The following is a 24,924-nucleotide window of genomic DNA, read 5'->3' as shown; positions in this document are numbered from 1 at the left end:
TCCTCTCCTCTTCATCAAGGGAAGTATTCCAATTGCAATGCCCAGGGTACTGGCATTGGGTGGTGGGAGTCAGTGAGACTGTCTGTGGTGCCCTTAGAGCAGGGCCTCCTTGGCCTCAGAAGGCAAAACCAGACTCAGAAGCAGGATTACAAGGAAAAACTCAGAACACTTGGTTTTACTCCCCAGGTGGCTCTGGTTTCCTCAAGTTGTACAACTTGTTCATCTCCAGGAAAGCTTGTCCCCAGTACCCTTAGGGGGTTTTGAGGAGATGTGTGCATTTAATCTGGGTTAAAAATTACTTGATTTAGTTCAACATTTACCAGACTCTAACTATGTAGCTATCTGGTGCTAGGGATACAAAGATGAGATGACTGGGTTTAGCATGTACAATTTTTGTATTTTAAAAAAACAGTCCAAACTTAAAAAAAAATTTATTTAATATGTATTTTTGGCTGCACTGGGTCTTCCTTGCTGTGTATGGGCTTTCTCTAGTTGCTTTGAAAAGGGGCTATTCTCCAGTTGCAATGCATGGGGCTTCTCATTGCGGTGGCTTCTGTTGTTGCAGAGCACAGTCTCTAGGGTGTGTGGGCTTCAGTAGTTGCTGGCACATGAGTGCAGTTGCCCCATGGCACATGGAATCTTTTCGGACCATGGATGGAACCTATGTCCCCCTGCATTGGCAGGCTGATTCTTAAACATGAGACCACAGGGAAGCCCCAAACATTTTATATTTTTTTTTTAAATGAGGGATAGTGATTTTAACAAATGATATTTTTAGGAACAGTGGCATAAAAGAGATTACAGCATAATACTGAATATTCTCTGATGCTACATATCGGCTCAGGTAGGATAAGTTTTAAATAATTTTAAATAAATTCATATTTATGGCTAAATGAAGTGTTCAATTTAATATTTAAAATTTCTTGAGTAGAACAAGGGTAAAGTTCAGGGAATGATGCTGTCTGGTTATTATTTCACTGTAGGAAATTTCCCTGTTCCTTTCCCTTTCTCTTCTCCTTCCTTTCCTTACATATTTGTCGAGCACTGACAATTGTGGGTGGCACTGTATTAGGTGCAGAGGATATAAAAAGAGTAAACAGTCCCTGTCTTTAAGGAGTTTGCAATTAAGGGTATAAACATTCTTGAAAATTTAACTGCTTTTGTAGAAAATAAACTCAAAGAGATTTAAAAGCAGACAAGCCTTTTGTGACAGCACACACTCAAGTTTAATTATTAAGAATCTCAGAAGCAAGAATACAACTGCATTCTTTGTCTAAAGTACTTAAGAGGGACTTTACAATCTATTAGCTCAACTAGGAGAGCTGTCAAGTTGCTGGAATGAAACAGGTAATCTTGTTTCTTCCTGAATTATAGAGACAGCAAGTGGGATTGGAAGACCACAGGGGACACATCTTTGAAACTGTGTCTCTGATGTCACGTTAACAACCTCTTTCCTTTTCCTTCTGAAGTGAAAATAGAGCTAAAGCAGTAGAAAAGGGGGAAATAATAAAAACAGATTTATAGTCTCTCTATATCACGTAATTCAATAATTTCAGGAAGATATTTGAAGAATTTCTTTGTCTAGTGCATATGTATTTTTTCCAAGTCAAGAGAGTTTAGCAACATGACAACATAATGAGCAGTTCAAAAACACTCTTAGGTGACCAGTTTGCAATCAAAGCATACTTTATAAATTCCTATTATTCCCCCTTGCTTTATGGAAAAAATAAAAAAAGAAAGAAAACTTCTGTCTCATTCTGTTTAGAGGATTTCCTTCCTCAACAGCATGCCCTTTCAGCAGTTTATTTCTATAACATCAACTGCCAATGCTAATTGCAGAAGCATCATGCATAGGCATTGAGGGAGACCTCAGGGATAACATCTTTATCTTTAAGTTTTATAGAACCCAAGACTGCTTTTATCTTTTAATTCTCTCTGCAGCAGCTGCACTTATCTTTCAGGAACAGATTTGAAATGTGAAGAAAATGTTAACAAATTTGGGAGTATGTAACCTTTCCTTTCCAATATCATTAAGGATCAGGATGAGTGACTCATTTCTTTATATGATCCTTATGCAATTGTGGTCATTACTGATCCCTTAATTATAGCTATTAGATGCCATGAAATTTCAAAGCCCTTTGCAACCTTCCTATTATTTGCAAACCAAGCCTTTTATTTTGGGGATACCAATATTACTGTTTCAGTGTTCAAGCATATTTCTTTAATAGGTAAATTTTGTATCCTTCTACTTATAAAGGAAGATAATGAGGAATATCTCAAATGATCTCCCCACTCCCACGACCCTCACAAAATATTCATCTTTAATTAATAATGAATAATGTAAAGAAATATACATTTCTAAAATTAAATGCCTAGAAATTAAAGTCTGCTTTAGATACAGAAAAAAAATCATTGCTATGCCTGACTGAAAATTACCATTTTTTCTTCATTCAGATAGCAGATACGTTGTTGAACTCAAATTCATGTGCCCAATGTATAGTGAGGCCAAAAAAATGTTGGGGTATGGAGCAGAGAAAGGTTTATTGCAAGGGCCAAGGAAGACGCGTATGGGTGGCTCATTCTTAAAAGACCCAAACACGCTGGTAAATTTCACAAAAGGGTTTTTATTTTTTTTTAATTTAATTTTTTTATTTTTTATTTTATTTTATTTTTTCACTTTACAATATTGTATTGGTTTTGCCATATATCAACATGAATCCGCCACAGGTATACACGTGTTCCCCATCCTGAACCCTCCCCCTTCCTCCCTCCCCATACCATCCCTCTGGGTTGTCCTAGTGCACCAGCCCCAAGTATCCAGTATCATGCATCGAACCTGGACTGGCGACTCGTTTCATATATGATATTATACATGTTTCAGTGCCATTCTCTCAAATCATCCCACCTTCTCCCTCTCCCACAGAGTCCAAAAGACTGTTCTATACATCAGTGTCTCTTTTGCTGTCTCGTATACAGGGTTATTGTAACCATCTTTCTAAATTCCATATATATGCGTTAGTATACTGTATTGGTGTTTTTCTTTCTGGCTTACTTGACTCTGTATAATAGGCTCCAATTTCATCCACCTCATTAGAACTGATTCAAATGTATTCTTTTTAATGGCTGAGTAATACTCCATTGTGTATATGTACCACAGCTTTCTTATCCATTCATCTGCTGATGGACATCTATAGAACTGCCTTATGACCCAGCAATCCCACTGCTGGGCATACACACTGAGGAAACCAGAATTGAAAGAGACACGTGTACCCCATTGTTCATCGCAGCACTGTTTATAATACACAAAAGGGTTTTAAAGGCAAGGTGGAAGAGGGAGTCACAGGGTGTGTGATCAGCTGGTGCACAATGCCCTGGTTGATGGATGGTGAGGTAACAAGGTGTTGTCACAAGGGTTAATTAACATCAATTGTCAGGCTCCAGACCATCTGGGGGCTGTGTGTTCACAGTTGTCATGCAGTTTATTTCTACCATTTCGTGGGATATTCAGTATCTGCAAAACAACTCAGGAATGGGCATCAGACACTGTTATCTATGTCCTGTAGAAAGACCAAAGATTCTATGACTTTGCTATATGGCTCTTCTATTGTTTAAATTGTTACCAGTTCTCTTGGCCCAGTTGATATTTTTTGTTACTAAATTTCACATTTCTTTTGTCATTAATTCTTGAGCCAGTTTGTGAGACTCAGGTGAGGCCTGGGAGACTAAAGTTTTTTCTACAATCAAGAGGCAGGCAGCAAACATGGGGTGGGGTCTGTCACCGGAAGGTCCCAGTAGGGTCCTGCTCAGTTACAGTAATAATAATGGTAACAATAGTGGTAGCTGACATTTATTTTATGCTTCCTCTGTGACAGGCATTATTTGGAATATTTCACTCATTCACACAATAATTGTAGAATCCACATTTCATAGATGAGGTCTAAACCAGGTAGAAACTGACATACTACGATTTGAACTTTTGTCTTCTAGAACCAGCTGCTTCTGCCTCCACACGTTAGTCACTATAGTATAATTTGTTCATTGTTTACCTTGCTATCAGATGCTCATGAGGAATAGTGCAAACTGATTTATTTGGGATGTTTCAGAGATATATTTCACATGATCATGATTTTCTTTTTTCTGTCCCCCAAACTGTTATTTTATTTTCTATCCATAAGGTCTAATGCATTTTTATGTGATTTTTTTTTTCTTCTGAGAGCATGATTGCTTATTTCTGTATTCCTTGTATACAGCACAGTTAGTTCTGGCAAACAGAAGACATTTAGAGAATATTTACTGACTGAGTAGATTTGCATATAATTTTTATTTAAAAAATGGATCAAAGTATGCATAAATTTTGCTAAAATGTATTATCCAATAACAGTTTCAGAACACCAATTAGTAACATTATCCTAAGTCAAAAAGTTCACTTTTGATACATTAAGTAACTGATTAATTATTTGAGAAATGGCATTACTAGGTCAAAGGGTTTGTACATTTTCAGGTTGAGGTAGACATTGATAAAATTCCAAAAAGGTACACCGCGTTACATTCTCATCAAAGAAGTAGAGGTAGAATAAAAGCATGATTGGATAAAACATGGATTTGATTTACTGCTACAACAGATTACTACAAAATTCTGAGCAAGTCACCTAAACTATGTATAAGAGTTTCTTGATAAGATCTTGGATGGAGATTTCATTGCCTGTTGTAATTACAATTCAGAAGGAGGCACCAGATGTATAAAAAACACTCAAAATTCAAAAATAAGAAAACAAACCATTCATTTCAAAGTAGAAAAAATATCTGAACAGAGATTTTAGTAAAAAAGACATAAAGATAACAAATAAGCATACAAAAACATGCTCAATGTAATTTGTCACTGCTATTATGTCACTTCAGTCCTGTCAGACTCTGTGCAAACCCATAGACGGCAGCCCACCAGGCTCCCTCGTCCCTGGGATTCTCCAGGCAAGAACAGTGGAATGGGTTGCCATTTCCTTCTCCAATGCACGAAAGTGAAAAGTGAAAGTGAAGTCGCTCAGTCGTGTCCGACTCCTAGCTACCCCACGAACTGCAGCCTATCAGACTCCTCCATCCATGGGATTTTCCAGGCAAGAGTACTGGAGTGGGTTACAATTACCTTCTCTAATTTGTCACTAGGAAAACAAAAATTAAAATCACAGTGAAAATAGTTAAAACAATTAAAAAAAAAAAGCTGACACTAGCAATTCCTGATGAAGATTCAAGGAATTCGGTCTGATAGAGTGCCGGAAGAACTACGCACCCAGGTTCATGATCTTGTACAGGAGGCAGGGATCCAGACCATCCCCAAGAAAAAGAAATGCAAAAAGGCAAAATGGTTGTCTGAGGAGGCCTTACAAGTAGCTGTGAAAAGAAGAGAAGCAAACGTCAAAGGACAAAACAAAAGATAAACCCATCTGAATGCAGAGTTCCAAAGAATAGCAAGGAGAGATAAGAAAACCTTCATCAGCGATCAATACAAAGAAATAGAGGAAAACAATAGAATGGGAAAGACTAGAGATCTCTTCAAGAAAATCAGAGATACCAAGGGAACATTTCATGCAAAGATCAGCAAAATAAAGGACAGAAATTGTATGGACCTAACAGAAGCAGAAGATATTAAGAAGAGATGGCAAGAATATACAGAAGAACTATACAAAAAAGATCTTCATGACCCAGATAATCACGATGGTATGATCACTCACCTAGAGGCAGACATCCTGGAATGTGAAGTCAAGTGGGCCTTAGGAAGATCACTATGAACAAAGCTAGTGGAGGTGATGGAATTCCAGTTGAGCTATTCCAAATCCTAAAAGATGATGCTGTGAAAGTGCTGCACTCAATATGCCAGCAAATTTGGAAAACTCAGCAGTGGCCACAGCACTGGAAAAGGTCAGTTTTCATTCCAATCCCAAAGAAAGGCAATGCCAAAGAATGCTCAAACTACCGCACAATTGCACTCATCTCACATGCTAGCAAAGTAATGCTCAAAATTCTCCAAGCCAGGCTTCAACAGTACGTGAACTGTGAACTTCCTGATGTTCAAGCTGGATTTAGAAAAGGCAGAGGAACCAGAGATCAAATTGCCAACATTTGCTGGATCATCAAAAAAGCAAGAGAGTTCCAGGAAAACATCTACTTCCGCTTTATTGACTATACTAAAGCATTTGACTATGTGGATCACAGCAAACTGTGGAAAAGAGATGGGAATACCAGACCACCTGACCTGCCTCTTAAGAAATCTGTATGCAGGTCAGGAAGCAACAGTTAGAACTGGACATGGAACAACACTGGTTCCAAATTGGGAAAGGAGTACGTCAAGGCTGTATATCGTCACCCTGCTTATTTAACTTATATGCAGAGTACATCATGAGAAACGCTGGGCTGGATGAAACAAAAGCTGGAATCAAGATTGCCAGGAGAAATATCAATAACATCAGATATGCAGATGACACCATCCTTATGGCATAAAGTGAAGAACTAACGAGTCTCTTGATGAAAGTCAAAACGGAAAGTGAAAATGTTGCCTTAAAACTCAACATTCTGAAAACCAAGATCATGGAATCTGGTCCCATCACTTCATGGCAAGTAGATGGGGAAACAGTGGAAACAGTGGCAGACTTTATTTTTTGGGGCTCCAAAATCACTGCAGATGGTAACTGCAGTCATGGAATTAAAAGACACTTGCTCCTTGGAAGCAAAGCTATGACCAACCTAGACAGCATATTGAAAAACAGAGACATTACTTTACCAAAAAGGTCCATCTAGTCAAAGCCATTGTTTTTCCAGTAGTCATGTATGGATGTGAGAGTTGGGCCATAAGGAAAGCTGAATCCCAAAGAATTGATGCTTTTGAACTGTGGTGTTGGAGAAGCCTCTTGAGAGTCTCTTGGACAACAAGGATATCCAATCAGTCCATCCAAAACGAAATCAGTCCTAAATATTCATTGGAAGGACTGATGCTGAAGCTGAAACTCCAATATTTTGGCCACCTAATGTGAAGAACTGACTCATTGGAAAAGACCCTGATGCTGGGCAAGATTGAAGGTGAGAGAAGGGGATGACAGCGGATGAGATGGTTGAATGGCATTACCGACTCAGTGGACATGAGTTTGAGTGAATTCTGAGAGTTGGTGAAGGACAAGGAGGCCTGCCGTGCTGCAGTTCATGGGATCACAAAGAGTCGGACACAACTGAGCGACTGAACTGAACTGATGAGGATGTGAGACGACTGGAATGCTTCTTAATTGCTGATGCAAAATGGTGCAACTACTTTGGAAAACAGTTGGACAGTTTACTATATAGCTAAATGTATCTGTGCCAGTAGTAGTGAGTAGTGATTGCACTACTATTTTCACAAGAGACACATAGTTTGTATGTACATCAAAACCTAAGAGTGAATGTTGATAGCAACATTATTTATAATTTCCCAATACAGAGATAATATCCTTCACCGTGGGAATGGATAAACCAACTATGATATATTCATACAATAAAGTAATGCTCATCAATAAAATGAAACAAACTATTGATACAAACCAATAATATGGATAAATCTCAAATGAATTATGCTAAGGGAAAGAAGTCAGTCACAAAAGACTATTGTATGATTTATTTTCTTGTCTCTCTCCCCCTGTATAGATGTGAGATAAAGTTAGTTTTAAGGCTAGATAAGAGAATTTTGCATATAGAATTCTCTCTGCCCATTTGGGCCACTAACTCTTTTTAGTGTGCGGTGTGCATCTCTATTATACATCAACTAGACCTCCTTAGAAGATGCAAGAATACCTCCTCAACCAAAAAGAGCAATTTTCTTCTGGTGCCAGCAAGGTAACTCCTTAAGAGACAGGATTCCTTTCTAAATCCTGTCAGGAGTCATGATGACCCACTACTTGCCTTGTATGAGCAGATCTGGACCATGTAAACTGTCAGTCTGCTACTTTGATGTATGACCCTTTGTTTCAAAAACATGTACAGCTGTGCTTTGGCTTATATCTAGCGGAACAGTCCTCAGAGCTTTCTGAAAGACTATCTGCTGGGTTATAACCCTCAGATTGGCTCAAATAAAATTCTCTGTTTATTTCTTAGATTGACTATTAATTAATTTTTCATCAAAAATATAAACATTCTGGAAAAGGTAAAGCTAAAAGCACAGAAATCAGAAGGTTCTAGGGCTTGTGAGTGTGTGAGGTGTTGACCACAAGGGGGCAAGGTAGAAAAATTTTCTTTGACTAATAGAGTTGTTCTATATTTTAATCGTGGTGATCTAAGATTTTATCCATTCATCAAAACTCATAGACTTCTATACCAAAAACAGCAAATTTATTGTATATAAATTAATTTTAAAAAGACATAAAATTTCAAACAAATAAAAAATAGAGGAGTTTCAGAAGTGAATTTTGACACCTGCAAGGCATTGAGAAGGCATGGTGAAGTCTGGTGTGTGCAGGTGTGTGTGTGTGTGTGTGTGTATTTTTATTGTTAATATTATTATCGCTACCATTGCTTATAGTTTGCAGATTTCCTTAGGTAACAAGAGATGATTAGTCTTGTTTTCCTCTCTATTGTTTCCAGTTCAGACCCAGAGACAAAATAATTTAATTATTGCTAGATTTGGATTTTGTTTCTGGGAGAGTTTGTCTTGATTTATTATCCTTCTCATTTTATAAAGAGATGCTCATTTAGACTGACCAAGTAGACTCATAGAGTCTTCCAACTTACTTTGGGATCAGAATCTTTAATAGATCTAGCTTATTTATTTTCCCATTGAATCAATTTCCCTGTTTTAGCAAGGTTATATATTAATATAACTCCAAATGTATTAATGTTACTCAAAGCTTCAGTCTATGGAAATCTTTGTTTGTATTTCTTGTCATATACTTCTGAAAGTTAAAATTATCCTTCAGTTATAAAAAGACAAGGTTATCTAACTATAGCATTAATAAAATTGTATCTAGAAATTCTTTTAAGTTCCTCTGAAGAAAATACACTTTTAAATTAAGATAATATAATTGCCATTTTATGCAGATCAAGTTAAACTTGATCAATTCATGTAAGAAAACTGTTAGAAGTAAAACCATGCATCACTCTAATGTTTCTTACTTAGCTTTTGATTTTTGCTTTGAATTTATATTTTGAAGTGTCATATGGCACATTTAAACTGTGGAGATTTATCAAAGTTGACCTAAAGGTTTACCAAAACCAGATTTTGTAGGTGAATGTCTGCTCATCACATGAAATGATAAGAGCCTGTTTTGGTGTGCAAATTGAGAAAACATTCTTGAGATAGAGACTCAGTTCAGGTGTTACCACAGCTAGACAAGGTACTTCCCTGGGCATTTATTAAATGCCCAGATACTATGGAGAGGGCAAACCTCCATAAAGGAATAGAAAAATGGAAGAAGCTTATTCAGTGTCATTAATGTTTAGGATAATACTGAGGTGACAGTAGAAAGAAGGGTGAGGATAGCATCACCAAAAGTGATGCTTTTTTTCCACCCTTAGAAAATGTTTTCCCTGTAGAAGCATTTTAGTAATTATTATTCCATTGCAATTTTGCTTTTTCCCTTTATTTTCTAGTTAAGAAATGAAATATAATGATAGTTTTTTTAAAATAATTTGAGGAGGTTTTAAGCTATGACATTGAGTCAGTTATTAAATCTCAAGTGTTACTGAAAAATAAAGAGATTTATCCCTCAAACTGAGCTTCCCTGTGGCTCAGTCGGTAAAGAATTTGTCTGCAATGCCAGAGACCTGGATTCAATCCCTGGGTTGGGAAGATCCCCTGGAGAAGGGAATAGCAACCCATTCTAGTATTCTTGCCTGGAGAATCCCCATGGGCCTAGGAGCCTGGGGGGCTACAGTCTATGGAGTTGCAAAGAGTTGGATACGACTAAGCACGTAAGCACATTCCTCAAATTATACTTATTGCAATCATAGTTATTCCAACAGTTTGGATTATTTTACTTAATTTTTAGTTCAGTTCAGTTCAGTCACTCAGTCATGTCTGACTCTTTGAGACCCCATGGACTGCAGCATGCCAGGCTTCCCTGTCCATCAACAAATCTTGAAACTTGCTCAAACTAATGTCCATCAAGTCAATGATACTATCCAAACATCTCATCCTCTGTCATCCCCTTCTCCTCCTGCCTTCAGTCTTTTCCAGCATCAGGGTCTTTGCCAATGAATGATCTCTTCTCATCAGGTGGTATAGGAAGTATAGGAGCTTCAGCGTATAGTATATCAAATAAATGAATGAGCCAAAATAGCAAGAAGATATAGTATAGACCCTCTTTGTTGGTATGAGGAGTATCTAAAGGACATACCTTGTCAACATGATTTGATCAAAAGGAATTGTGAAAGTATATCCCTGGTCACCCAAAGACCACTAATGTGGCACAAGAAAGCACAAAGTCAAATGACATCTGGTTTCTAATGAGCGGGCCGTGGACCAAAACTGACTTTTGTGGTTTATACAAAATTTCCTACATTCTAAAAAGCTTTCCAGCCTCTTTCTACTTATATTTAGAGAGTTTTAAATTTATTAGGGTAGCTCTAGCTATGCTGAGGAGGAAAAAAAAAAGAAACTCTTAACCTCAGTGTCTTTAAATAACAAAGGTGTACTTTCTGCTAAGGCAACAAGTTGTAGTTTGAGTTGCTGTCCCATGCAGCTCCTTTCCAGGTAGGGACTATGAGGCCCAAACATTTCCACCTTGAACTTAGTTACTTGTTCTTCACGTCCTCGGGCTAGAAGCAATGTGTCCCCAAGTACTCGCATTCTTTAGGTAAGAATCGTTCATATGATGATCTCTAGATTCAGGGAGGCTGGGAAGTGAAGCTTAGCTGTGCTTGAAAGAATATGAAATAATTGGGTGAATAAATAAGCATTGTCTCTGTTGTTAATTGTTTAGTCGCTATGTCTGACTCTTTGTGACCCTATGGACTGTAGCCTGTGAGTCTCCTCTGTCCATGGAATTTTCCAGGCAAGAATACTGGAGTGGGTTTCCATTTCTCCTTGAGGGCATCTTCTTGACCCAGGGATTGGACCTGGGATTGAACCCACGTTTCCTTCATTGACAGGTGGGTTCTTTACTGCTAAGCTACCTGGAAGCTAACTTCAGTTCAATCACTCAGTTAAGTTCGACTCTTTGAGACCCCATGGACTGCAGCACGCCAGGCTTCCCTGTCCATCATTAACTCCCGGAGCTTGCTCAAACTCGTGTCCATCCAGTCGGTGGTGCCATCCAACCATCTCATCCTCTGTTGTCCCCTTCTCCTCCTGCCTTCAATCTTTCCCAGCATCAGGGTCATTTCCAATGAGTCAGTTCTTCGCATCAGGTGGCAAAAGTATAAGAGCTTCAGCTTCAGCATCAGTCCTTCCAATGAATATTCAGGACTGATTTCCTTTAGGATGGACTGGTTGGATCTCCTTGCAGTCCAAGGGACTCTCGAGAATCTTTTCCAACACCAGCGTTCAAAAGCATCAGTTCTCTGGCACTCAGCTTTCTTTATAGTCGAACTCTCACATCCATACATGAATACGGGAAAAACCATAGCTTTGACTAGAGGGATCCTTGTTTTTGTTGGCAAAGTAATGTCTCTACTTTTTAATATGATGTCTAGGTTGGTCATAGCTTTTCTTCCAAGGAGCAAGCATCTTTTAATTTTATGGCTGCAGTTACCATCTGAAGTGATTTTGGAGCCCAAGAAAATAAAGTCTGTCACTGTTTCCACTGTTTTCCCATCTATTTGCCATGAATTGACGGAACTGTATGCCATAGTCTTAGTTTTTTGAATGTTGAGCTTTAAGCCAACTTTTTCACTCTCCTCTTTCATTTAAATCAAGAGGCTTCACTTTCTGCCATAAGGGTGGTGTCATCTGCATATCTGAGGTTATTGATCTTTCTCCTGGCAATCTTGATTCCAGCTTGTGCTTCATCCAGCCCAGCATTTTGCATGATTTACTTTGCATATAATTAAATAAGCAGGGTGACAATATACAGCCTTGACATACTCTTTTCCCAATTTGGAACCAGACTGTTTGTTGCCATCCAACCCAATTTGTTCCATGTCCGGTTCTAACTGTTGCTTCTTAACCTACATACAAATTTCTCAGAATGCAGGTAAGGTGGTTTGGTATCCCATCTCTTTAAGAATTTTCCATTCTGTGTGATCCACATAGTCAAAATCTTTGGTGTAGTCAATAAAGCAGAAGTGTATGTTTTTCTGAAACTCTTTTCCTTTTTCTATGATCCAGCAGATGTTGGCAATTTGATCTCTGGTTCCTTAGCCTTTTCTAAATCCAGCTTCAACCTCTGGAAGTTCTCGGTTCATGTACTGTTGAAGCCTCACTTGGAGAATTTTTAGCATTACTTTGCTAGCATGTGAGATGTGTGCAATTGTGCAGTAGTGTGAACATTCTTTGGTATTGGAATGAAAACTGACCTTTTCCAGTCCTGTGGCCACTGCTGTGTTTTCCAAATTTGCTGGCATATTGAGTGCAGCACTTTAACAGCATCTCTTTACCAGGATCAGCATCATCTGGAAACTAAGCCATATATTTAAAAAATGTTCATGGCATCTTCTCATTCCTATTAAGATAAACAGATTTATTTATTTTGAAAATTGAGATAAGTTAAATGGATTGATTTTTTTATGTCCAACCTGTTTTCTAAGAATAGTCTCAGAGCTAAAATTTAGTTGTAGAATTTCAGACACCTTTGTCTTAGATCCAGTACCTTTTCACCATTGATAATTTAGGATTGAGTCATGAAATCAATTAGGAAGGAAGACATGAGTTCTGATTAACAGTATGTCTGAGATAATTCATTATTAATATATCATATAATCTATATTATTTCTAAACAGAAAATAAACTGTGAAAAACAGTGTGCCTATATAAAAGAGATTTGACTGTTAGATTTCTGTGATGCCATAGAATATCTTCATTTGTATTAAATGTATTTACTATTTTGTTTATTCATCCTCTAATTCATTTATGAACTCAGTAAGATAGGTATTGAATCTCTAATAATAGGCCAGATACCCTCCCGAGTTTAAAGATAAAGATGAAAATAAATATGTTCCTTACCTTTAAAGAGGTTCTAATATTGTTAGAGTTATTTATCACTACTTAAAAAAAAAAAGTAGTCTTAGTTTTTCGAATGTTGAATGTTTTTTGAATTTTGAAATAGAAAGACAAGTGTTCTGCAAAATGGGAAAATTTGCCACCCTTAAGTGTTGCCTGGTCACTGAACAGCAAGAACATGGTCCTACACTCCTTTAACTGTGTGTCAGGAAGTCACTTGATGAGCTTCTCTGGTCCTTTAATCTGGCCTCAGGTGGTCTTGTCTGAAGTGAAGAATGCTAGCATCTTCTGTTTGTTGGGGGTTTTAATTCTGTAAGGAAGTCAAAGATGTTGTTTGATATGTATCCCCTGAGGTGGAGCCAGGACCCGCCCCAAGGCTGCACTAATTTTCCTTGGGGGATCCTCCCTTGTCTCTGCAGCCCTTCCTTCCCTGATTAACAACTGTCTGCATCTACCTACTGGGACTTAGGGTAGGTCATGGAGGCTGGAGTCTGCCTCCTACAAACAAGGAACGGTGCGGGGTGAGGTAAGGGGGTACACAGAAAGGCTTTCATGCCCAGGAGCCCCACAGGGTCCTACTTGGTTTCACTTACAAAAGATAACAAGTTATGCTAAATTATATTGTCTTCAGTTGAAAAACATTACTTTTCCCCTGAGGTTGTCTTCTAGTATCCTTTCTTCCTGCTTCCCTAAACTCTATGTGTTCTCTCTCAAAAGTAAAAGAATTCCTAATATCATTATATTTTATTGATGTTATCAAACATTTTACAGTCTAGCTAGGCTTATTTAGGTCAGGCTGTGGGGCAAAAGGGACAGGGCAGGTTGAGAAAACAGTGGTTCTGGGCAATGACAGACATAAGGGGAATGATACTTGTTCTTGGCTTCAGCAGTAGTCAGAGTGACGAATGCCTATTAATACGTGTTCTGAGAGCAAATGAAAAGTGAGGTGACAGAGTGTGGCATTAGATTGAAATGGACAGGACAAGTATGATACAGAGACCCCGGAGGAACAGGAGTTAGTACTAGGGCCTTCTGCTGCTGCTGCTAAGTCGCTTTAGTCGTGTCCGACTCCTAGCGACCCCATGGACTGCAGCCTACCAGGCTCCTCTGTCCATGGGATTTTCCAGGCAAGAGTACTGGAGTGGGGTGCCATTGCCTTCTCTGTCTAGGGCCTTAAGTGGAATGAAAAAAAAAAAAAAGACCACTACACGGTGAAAATAGTTATTTTTATTTTGTTCACTTATGTGTGTGTAAGTGTGTTGGGTGGGTGTGAATTTATTTCCTGACTTTATCAAGAAAGGATTCAAATTAATGCAACTGATAAAAATCCAATATTGCCTGCTGATAAAGCTATCAGCTAACTGGGAATTGAAGGAAACTTACTTCAACTTGATAAAGACATCTACAAAAATCCTACTGCTAACATAATACATCCTGATGAAAGAAGGAAATCTTTCCCCCAGTGATTAGGATGGAATGCTTTCCCCTATGACAGAAATCAAGGATGTTTGTCACTATTTCTATCCAGCTTTATATTAAAGCTAGTAAATATGTTTTCAGGAACAAGGTCAATTCATAAGAATAATTGTATTTTGATATCCTAGCAATAAATATTCACACACTGGAATAAGAAAAACTATGCCACTTATAGCATCAAAGTTATTCAATACTTAGAGATAAATCTGACAATGTGTAAGATACATACATTAAAACTATATAATGTTACTTAGAGAAATTAAAGAAAATTAAATTAAATAAAATGTTACTTAAAGAAAGCCTAAATAAATGGAAAGAGATATCATTTTCATGGCCAGAAAGATCAATATTGTCAACAAATTTACAGTTAAAATCTGAGCAGATTTGTTTTGGTAGAAACTGTCAATCTGATTTTAAAATTCATATTGTAATGCTAAGGAACTGTTATTCCAAGACGGGGTTTGCCTCTTTATGGGTATTGAGTCAAGAGACAGGTGAAAGATTATGAGAAGGGAGGCATTGTTATTTACAACAAACAAGGAGAACACCAGGGATCTTTCTCAAGTGTGTCTCCCTGAACAACAAAGTTGGTGAAGTTTTAAGCTAAAAGTACACATACATTCTGGCTTCCCAGGTAGCACAGTGGTAAAGAATCCATCTGCCAATGCAGGAAACATGGGTGTGAAACCTGGGTTGGGAAGATGCCCAGGAGTAGGACACAGCAACCCACTTCGGTATTCTTGCCTAGAAAATTCCATGGACTGAGGAGCCTGGTGGGCTACAGTCCATGGCATCACAGAGTTGGACATGATTGAGCACACACAAGCATACGCATTCATGAAAACCAATACAATATTGTAAAGTTAAAAAAAATTAAACTATCCTACAAAATAAAAAAAAAGAAAAACATATTCAGAGTCTAAGCTTTAGTTTATTGAAATCATAAATTTCAGAAGGGTCAGAAGAGATCCCATCATCTTTCCTTCAGTTTCAGTTGTTTGGTGGTCGAGCACTTTAGGCTAACCTTTACCACTGAAACAGATCTGGGAGTCTTTACAACTGATATATTAATATTATCTTTACCATTATTAAGGGCTTCCCTGGTGGCTCAGATGGTAAAGAATCCAATTACAATGCAGGAGATCCAGGTTCGATCCCTGGGGCATGAAGATACCTTGGAGAACAAAATAGCAACCCACTCTTCCCTTGTAGTTCAGTTGGTGAAGAATCTGCCTGCAGTGCAGGAAATGCAGGTTTGATCCCTGGCTTGGGAAGATCCCCTGGAGAAGGAAATGGTAACTCAATCCAGTATCCTTGCCTGGAATGGACAGAGGAGCCTGGTGGGCTGCAGTCCATGGGGTCACAAAGAGTCAGGCACGACTGACTGACTAATACTTACTTACAAGTATTCTTGCCTCAAGAATCCCATGATCAGAGGAGCCTGGCAGGCTATAGTCTGTAGGGGTCACAAAGAGTGAGGCACAACTGAGTGAGTAACACTTTCAATATGATGATTTTTGTGTCTGAGTTCTGACAAAATGTGGTCCACTGGAGAAGGGAATTGCAAACCACTTCAGCATTCTTGCCTTGAAAGCCCCATGAACAATACGAAAGGCAAAAAGATGAATTGAAAGATGAACCACCCCCACCCCAACCCCTCCCCAGGTTGATAGGTATCCAATATGCTACTGGAGAAGAGCAGAGAAATAGCTCTGGAAGGAATGAAGAGGCTGAGATAAGGTGGAAAAAACACCCAGTTGTGGGTGTGTCTGGTGGTGAAAGTAAAGTCCAATACTGTAAAAAACAATATTGCATAGGAAACTAGAATGTTAGGTCCATGAATCAAGGTAAATTGGAAGTGGTCAAACAAAAAGTGGCAAGAATGAACATAGACATTTTAGGAATCAGTGTCCTAAATCAGATATTTAGGAATCAGTGAACTAAAATGAACTAAAAGGAGAATTTAATTCAGATGGTCATTATATATCTATTACTGTGGACAAGAATCCCTTAGAAGAAATGGTGTAGCCCTCATAGTCAACAAGAGTCTGAAATGCAGTACTTGGGTGCAATCTCAAAAATGACAAAATGATCTCTGTTCATTTCCAAGGCCAACCATTCAGTATCACAGTAATCCAAGTCTGTGCCCCAACCAGTAATGCTGAAGAACCTGAAGTTGAACAGTTCTGTGAAGACCTACAAGACATTCTAGAACTAACACCAAAAAAAAAAAAGAAAAAAAGATGTCCTTTTTATCATAGGGGACTGGAATACAAAAATAGGAAGGCAGGAGATACCTGGAATAACAGGCAAGGTTGGCCTTGGAGTACAGATTGAAGCAGGGCAAAGGCTAAAAGAGTTTTGCCAAGAGAACACATAGGTCATAGCAAACACCCTCTTCCAACAACACAAGAGACGACTCTACATGTGGACATCACCAGATAGTCAATACTGAAATCAGATTGATTATATTCTTTGCAACCAAAGTTGGAGAAGCTCTATACAGTCAGCAAAAGCAAGACGGAGCTGAGTGTGGCTCAAACCATGAACTCTTTATTGCAAAATTCAGACTTTAATTGAAGACAGTAGGGAAGGCCACTAGGCCATTCTGGTATGACCTAAGTCAAATTCCTTTTGATTATACAGTGGAAGTAACAAATAGATTCAAGGGATTAGATCTGAGAGAGTGCCTGGAGACTGAGGACAGAGGTTTATAACATTGTACAGGAGGCGGTGATTAAGACCATCCCCAAGAAAAAGAAATGCCAAAAGGCAAAATGCTTGTCCGAGGAGGACTCAACAAATAGCTGAGAAAAAAAGAGAAGTGAACGGCAAAGGTAAAAAGGAAAGATATACCCATCTGGATGCAGAGTTCCAAAGAATAGCAAGGGGAGGTAGGACAAGCCTTCTTAAGTGAACAGTGCGAAGAAATAGAGGAAAACAACAGAATGGGAATGACTAGAGATCTCTTCAAGAAAATCGGAGATGCCAAGGGAACATTTCATGGAAAGATGGGCACAAAAAAAGACAGAAATGGTATGTATCTATCAGAAACAGAAGACATTAAAAAGAGGTGGCAAGAATACACAGAAAAACCATACAAAAAAGGTCTTAAAGACCAGGATAACCATGGTGGTGTGATCACTCACCTATAGCCAGACATCCTGGAAGATGATGTGAAGAGGGCCTTAGGAAGCATCACTATGAGCAAAGCTGATGGAGGTGATGGAATTCTAGCTGTGTTATTTTGCATCCTAAAAAATGATGTTGTTAAGGTGCTACACTCAATAGACAGCAAATTTGAAAACTCAGCAGTGGCCACAGGACTAGAAAAGGTCAGTTTTCATTCCATCCCCAAAGAAGGGCAATGCCAAAGAATGTTCAAAATATCACACAATTGCACTCATTTCACATGCTAGCCAGGCTCCAACAGTACATGAACAAAGAGCTTCCAGATGTACAAGCTGGATTTAGAAAAGGGAGAGGAGCCAGAGATCAAATTGCCAACATCTGTTGGATCATAGAAAAAAGCAAGGGAACTCCAGAAAAATGTCTTCATTGACTATGCTAAAGCCTTTGACTGTGTGGATCACTACAAACTGTGGAAAATGCTTAGAGCTGGGAATACCAGACCACTTTACCTGCCTCCTGAAAAACCTGTATGCAGGAAAAGAAGCAACAGTTAGAACCGGACATGGAACAATGAACTAGTTCAAAATTGGAAAGGAGTATGTCAAGGCTGTATATTATTATCATTCTACTTATTTAACTTATATGCAGAGTGAAAGAAAGTGAAAATGAAAGTCACTCAGTCATGTCTGACTCTTTGAGACCCCATGAACTATATATTCCATGGAATCCTACAGGCCAGAATACTGGAGTGGGTAGCATTTCCCTCCTCCAGGGGATCTTCCCAACCCAGGGATTGAACCCAGGTATCCCACATTGCAGGCGGATTCTTTACCAGCTGATCCACAAGGGAAGCCCAAGGCTATATATTATCACCCTGCTTATTTAACTTATATGCAGAGTACATCATGCAAAATGCTGGACTGGCTGAAGCTCAAGCTGGAATCAATATTGCCAGGAGAAATATCAATAACCTCAGATATGCAGAAGATACCACCCTAATGGCAGTAAGTGAAGAGGAACCAATAGCCTCTTGATGTAGATGAAAGAGGACAGTGAAAAAGCTGCCTTAAAACTCAGCATTCAAAACAATGAAGTTCATGGCATCCAGTCCCAGCACTTCATGGCAAATAGATGGGGAAACAATGGAAATAGTGACAGACTTTATTTTCTTGGGCTCCAAAATCACTTCGGATAGTGACTGCAGAAATGAAATTAAAAGACACTTGCTCCTTTGAAGAAAAGTTATGACACATGTAGACAGCATATTAAAAAGCAGAGACATTACTTTTTACCGACAAAGTTACATCTAGTCAAAGCTATGGTTTTTCCAGTAGTCACATACAGATGTGAGAGTTGGATGATAAAGAGGACTGAGTACCAAAGAAAAGACTGAGTACCAAAGAAATGATGCTTTCGAACTGTGGTGTGGGAGAGCAAGGAGATCAAGCCAGTCAATCCTATAGGCAATCTATCCTGAATAATCACTGGAAGGACTGATGCTGAAACTGAAGCTCCAACACTTTGGCCACCTGATGGGAAAAGTCAACTATTGGAAAAGACCCTGATGCTGGAAAAGATTGAGGGCAGGAGGAGAAGGGGGCAACAGAGGATGAGTTGGTTGGATGGTATCCCCTAGTCAATGGACATGAGTTTGAGCAAACTCAGGGAGATAGTGAAGACAGGAAAGCCCGGTGCGCTGTAGTCAATGGGGTTGCAAAGAGTGGGACCCAGCTGAATGACTGGAGAACAACTTTCTTGTCTGAAAACAGGCAATGTTTCTGCACTCTTTTGTTCCCTTAGAGTCATTAATTGCTGAGACCTGTTCAAGGACAAACGTTGTGACCACCTTTAGATCACAAAATGGCTTAGACCAAAAATGTCTTCTCATGTCTAGATAGCTTTGCTTTGTCCTCTTTCTCTGGGGACCTTAAGAAATACATGTCACCCCCAAATTTAAAGATGCTTAATAAAGAAAAGATGTGAATGGCTAATACAACCTGATTTCAAGGTTTATTGTAAAGCTACAACATCAAGACTGGGATATTGGCATAAAGTTAAGCAAATCAGTGGAATTTAAGGAGTCTAGAAATAGTCTCATAAATATGAAAAGTTGATAGATGACAAAAACACAAAGGCAATGAACTGGAGACAGGATCATCGCTTTCAAGAAGTAGCCTGGAATAATTGGATACTTCTGTGCCAAAAACAAGTCTAATCTTAAATTTGCATTATATAAAATATTAATACAAAGTGAATTATAGACCTAAATATAAAATCTAAAACCATAACACTTTTAAGAAAACAAATCAGTTACACTACAGGATTTGGACTTTGTTTTTCATTCTGCAACTCCATGTGTTTTTCTGAAGTACCTGGAAGAGGGAAAATGTACTCATTTTAGCTGCTGCTGCTGCTGCTAAGTCACTTCAGTTGTATCCGACTCTGTGTGGCCCTATAGACGGCAGCCCACCAGGCTCCCCGTCCCTGGGATTCTCCAGGCAAGAACACTGGAGTGGGTTGCCATTTCCCTCTTCAATGCATGAAAGTGAAAAGTGAAAGTGAAGTCGTTCAGTTGTATCTGACTCCTAGCGACCCCATGGACTGCAGCCTACCAGGCCCCTCCATCCATTTTAGCTAGAGAAGGTAATTAAAAAAAGAAGAATCTGAAAACACTGGAGCAAAACTTATTCTAAATGGTAGTCTTGATTAAGACCCTCTGTATTTACATTCAAATATAACCTCTAAGGGGGAACATTCATTTTGATAGTGCCCAAGATAGGACCTTGCAAATAGTTGGCAGTTAATGAACACATTTCTTGGATAAAGTGAAAAATTCTATAGACAATGTCAAAGAAAAATTATGCTGGACAGAGTTAAACAGGAAAGAAAGGTGTTATTCAAGGCTGTTGCAACAGGGTAGAAAGAGTTAACCCAAACCTGGGAAATAGAGGCCAGAGGATTTTTAAGCGCTTTGCTGAGCTGATGGAAAAGTATTGGAGGACTTCAGAGGAGGTTGTTCAGTGTGTTAGGCCATCTGTGTTTGCTAATGGTGCTTATCAAAGATAGACTTCTATCTTCCCACAAAGACTGGGAGTTAGGATCCCTGTCCTTCTCGATGATTAAATTGCAAAGGGATGATTCCCAGGTTCTTGAGAAAGACATTCTTGAGTTGTAAAATGGGCAAAAGACTAGGAGAAAATTTATATCTCAAAGGGACAGATAAATAGTTTATGATGGAAAGCCTTCTAAAGTACTTGCTCTAAGGGAAATCAGGAGTTTATAGTCTAAACAGGGCTTAAACTGGGGGCTCCCCTAGTAGCTCAGCTGGTAAAGAATCTGCCTGCAATGTAGGAGACTCTGGTTTGATTCCTGAGTTGGGAAGATCCACTGGAGAAGGGAAAGGCTACCCACTCCAGTATTCTGCCTGGAGAATTCCATGGACTGTATAGTTCATGGGGTCACAAAGAGTCAGACACGACTGAGTGACTTTCACTTACCTTACTTATCATCATGATACAAAGCAAAAACTTAATAACTTACAGGAAGAGTCTGTGATGTCTGTTTATATGAAAATACATGCAATTTTATTTGTTTTAAGGAGAAATACTGCAGCATAATACAGTAAATTCTATTTGAGTCTCATTGTGATTTTTGATGATTTGGTTTTGTGATAATGATTCTTTTCTGGACAGCTAAATGGGCTTTTTTTGGTCTTTTTAATATATCTAACTTTAATCATTAACACAGTTGGCTTTACTAGAATAGGTTAAAAAAGTTATTAAATATTTTGTGCATTTTTAATGTATAAAACTACAAGTTACATGTTAATTTCAAATTGCTATGCCACATTTTGCTAAATTATCATGTTGAAATTATATATTTGAAAATATTTAAGTTTTGCTTATTCTTCTAACATAGGGTAGTAAACCACAGTGCCAGTTACTTTTAAGAAAAACATTCAACTTTTTGGAAAATTTTGCATTAATTAGGTGTTGACTAAAAAAAAAAAGGTGCACAACCTAAAACTTAAGAATTATGTTTTATTTAGCAGAGCTACTGAGGACTTAAGCTCAGGAAAGGTGTCTCAGATAGCCCTGAGGGACTATTCTGAAGAAGTGAGGGAGGAGCCAGAATATACAAGAGTTTTGCCAAAAGAACAAATAAAACAGGTAGTCAGAACATGGAAAGATTATTGTTAAAGAAACACCAGGCATCTCAAGTTCATGAATTTAGTAGTTTATGATGCAGGAGAGATGCAAGAGTCTAAACTCATTGAAATCATTCCTTTGATTTGCACCTGAACTATCTAGGGCTAGTATCCTTTCTCCAATCTGAATCCCCTTGGATGGTGGGGGCTGTTGCAGTGGCCAATGGCTTGATGGTTGTAACATCTATTGTTTATTGATGTAACAGGCAACATTCTTTGTCCGGCATAGGTAAATTTAAGAATTAAGCTATGTAGTTAATTAGAGACAATGCTAATACATAATTATACCTTTGTTGTATTATATACAACTGTTGTAACTACAGAAGTTTCAAGGATTTTTAAAAGAAAAATATAGATAGAGAAAAAGCTGATTTTTATTCAAATACTGTACTTATGGTAACAGTGATTTAGAAGGAAGCAGAGACACCCAAGGCAGTCACCTGAATAACTAAGAATTATTTCCAAACTCTGTAAAAGGCTAGAGAATTTTACTGAAAAGGTTGGTGATGGGATAAATATTTATCATTTTCTGAGTTCAATTTCTGCAAGAGTTCATGGGTTCAGTTTGGAATTCTCTTCCACAAGGAAAAAGAAGCTGCTCTGGTGAATTTGTCAGGGGAGTGTATGCTCCTTGGTTTTTGTCTCATCACAACAAAGATTTGGAATGATGGACATTAAAGCCCCCTCGGCATGTCACAGCTCTCGGGTCTTGGACAGACTGTGTTATAGCGCACCGTGTTATAGCTCTTAGACAAATCAGTGTTACAGCTTAGTGTTACAGCTCTATTTTATTTAGAAGATAGCAGGAAAATTTGGAGAAGGCAATGGCACCCCACTCCAGTACTCTTGCCTGGAAAATCCCATGGACGGACGAGCCTGGTGGGCTGCAGTCCATGGGGTCGCTAAGAGTCAGACGACTGAGCGACTTCCCTTTCACTTTTCACTTTCATGCATTGGAGAAGGAAATGGCAACCCACTCCAGTGTTCTTGCCTGGAGAATCCCAGGGACGGGGGAGCCTGGTGGGCTGCCGTCTCTGGGGTCGCACAGAGTCAGACGAGACTGAAGCGACTTAGCAGCAGCAGCAGCAGCAGCAGGAAAATCTGTCTTCGAGGCGTGAGGGCACATCTATCCAAAGACGCGAAGAGAAGAGCACCCCAGAGCCAGAGAGAGAGAGAGTGAGAGACAGAGAGAGCGAGCGAGAGAGAGAGCGAGAGAGAGAGCAAGAGCAAGAGAGCCAGAGAGAGCGAGAGAGAGAGCGAGAGAGAGAGCGAGAGAGACAGAGCGAGAGAGCCAGAGAGCCCTTTGGCTCCTCTTTTTATATGTTTTTTCCTTCCCCCTGGACCTGCCTTATGCAAATTGGGCTTAGTCAGGAGTCCTCACTCCAGTCCTTGGAGTCCTTTGACCTTCCTCTGTTCTATTTTTGCGGGCTTTTCTCTTTCTTGTCTTTTAGCCATCACTATTTTGGACTCCTTTTCCCTATTCTAACTACCTAACAAACTGAAGGATGAGGACGTAATACAATTATTACTGCTTTCATATTTACTTTGCTACAAATTGAAGATAGAATCTGTGAGTAGCAGGATCCAGGGACAATTTTAGCCTTGCCACTGCCAATGCTCAGAGATAGCAGAATCCCTCTCCATCCACTATGACCTACCTCTGGCTCAAACTTCCAGTCACTGTTGAAAATATACTGGTGCAAAAGTCAAACTGGGCAAGCAAGCTGAGTGATACGTTGACATGGCGGCCTTCATGAAGTCTGAACAAGAAGCTGAATTAATCTCTCAGTTGCTTATGAAAATGTTGCAGGAGCCCATAGATCATCTTGGAGGGTTGTCTCAAGTGCTGAGAAAATGAGGGAAGGTTCCAATGGCTTGAGAAAACAAAGAGAAAGGCGACAGTGAGCTCTGAGATATCTGCAAGTGATTTACTGTCTCTTTTGAATAATGACAACGACAACAACAAAACCTTCATCCCTAGTGTTTCACAAGCCCAGACGAAGTCATTTACTTGAAAATGAAAGGAGACTACTACTGTTACTTGGTTCAGGTTACTGCTGGTGACAACAAGAAAGGATTATGGATCAGTCACAGCAAGCCTACAAAGAAGCTTTTCAAGTCAGAAAAAGAAAATGCAACCAAAAACATCCTATTGTATTGGGTCTGGGCTGTAAATTCTCTGTGTTCTATTGTGCAATTCTGAACTTCCTGGAGAAAGCCTTCTCTCTTGAAAAGAGAGCTATTTTTCCCTACAGCTTTATTGAAATATAATTGACATATTACACTCTATGTTAAGGTGTACAACATGAAGTTTTGAAAAATGCATATGCTACAAAATGATTACCACAATAAGCTGAGCAAACATTTATCACCTCACATAGTTACACTTTTTTCCCTTGTGATAAGAACTTTTAAGATTTCCTCTCTTACAGCTTTCAAATACACAATACAATATTAAGTCATCATGTTGTAGATTAGACAACATGTTAGAAAATAAATATATGTTATTTATCTTATAACTGGAGGTTTGTACCAATTAACTATCTTTACTCAATTACCCTCCCCCCAGCAACCACAAGTCTGACTCTGTTTATATGAATTTATTTTAATTTCACATGTAAGTGAGATATATGTATATAAAGATATATATATATATATATGTATATAAACATCTCCAGAGGTGACTATGATGACTAAACAGCAATCCCTGACTTCAGATAGGTTTTGAACCTTTATCACTTTTTCCTAAGTATTTTATCATTTGGCTATTATCAATTAGATTTTTAAAATTGAGATATAATTGACATTAAACACTAGTTTCAAGGTGTACAACATAGCAATTTGATATGTGTATATATTGTAAAACATTTACCACAATAAATCTAGTAGACATCCCTCACCATATACAGTTAATTTTTTTTTTTTCTTGTGTTGAGAACTTGTACTCTCTTAGTAATTTTCAAGTATACAATACAGGCATATCTTGGAGTTTTTGTCAGCT

At 38.6% G+C, this 24,924-nt stretch overlaps 1 pseudogene; it reads left to right on the top strand.

Moving 5' to 3' along the window:
• Positions 1 to 24,194, top strand: part of LOC112443191 (14-3-3 protein zeta/delta-like) — a 48,669-nt pseudogene extending 24,475 nt beyond the window's left edge.
• Positions 24,195 to 24,924: the final 730 nt, after the last annotated feature.

The sequence above is a fragment of the Bos taurus genome, chromosome 21 (assembly GCF_002263795.3).
Source record: "Bos taurus isolate L1 Dominette 01449 registration number 42190680 breed Hereford chromosome 21, ARS-UCD2.0, whole genome shotgun sequence".
In the NCBI taxonomy this organism is placed as follows: Eukaryota; Metazoa; Chordata; class Mammalia; order Artiodactyla; family Bovidae; genus Bos; species Bos taurus.
Note: the sequence above shows the minus strand (reverse complement) of the source record. Positions and strands in the feature narration are given on the sequence as shown.